Source organism: Brachyistius frenatus, unplaced genomic scaffold (assembly GCF_029030835.1).
Source record: "Brachyistius frenatus isolate BFR_SWC_R1_liver_20210118 unplaced genomic scaffold, ASM2903083v1 Contig_79, whole genome shotgun sequence".
NCBI lineage: Eukaryota > Metazoa > Chordata > Actinopteri > Embiotocidae > Brachyistius > Brachyistius frenatus.
The window spans coordinates 325,001-325,473 of NW_027210678.1; positions in this window are offsets into that span (position 1 = coordinate 325,001).

The window sequence follows — 473 nt, forward strand, 5'->3', positions numbered from 1 at the left end:
GTGTGTGTGTGTGTGTGTGTGTGTGTGTGTGTGTGTGTGTGTGTGTGTGTGTGTGTGTGTGTGTGTGTGTGTGTGTGATCCTAATACATCTAATCTTCGTAACAACAACAGCTTGTTTAAATCAGTTTCACTGAAACATTTAGACCTGATCAGCTAACTTTCATTAATTTAGTTTATTAAAGTGTTTTATATTGAAAAAAATGCTTTTCAACGTCCAATAACATTATTTTGAAATATAAACTACTTAAATGCCCATTTTAATATAAAATATTATTATTATTAATATTATATTGAATTAAATGACCATTAAAGAGGAAGAAACTAATCAGGTAAATCTATATAGTCACCTCCATCTCCTCCTCCTCTATATCCTCCTCCTCGTCCTCCTCCTTCTCCTCCTTCTCTATATCCTCCTCCTCGTCCTCCTCCTTCTCCTCCTTCTCTTCCTCCTCCTCCTCCACCTCCTTCTCCTC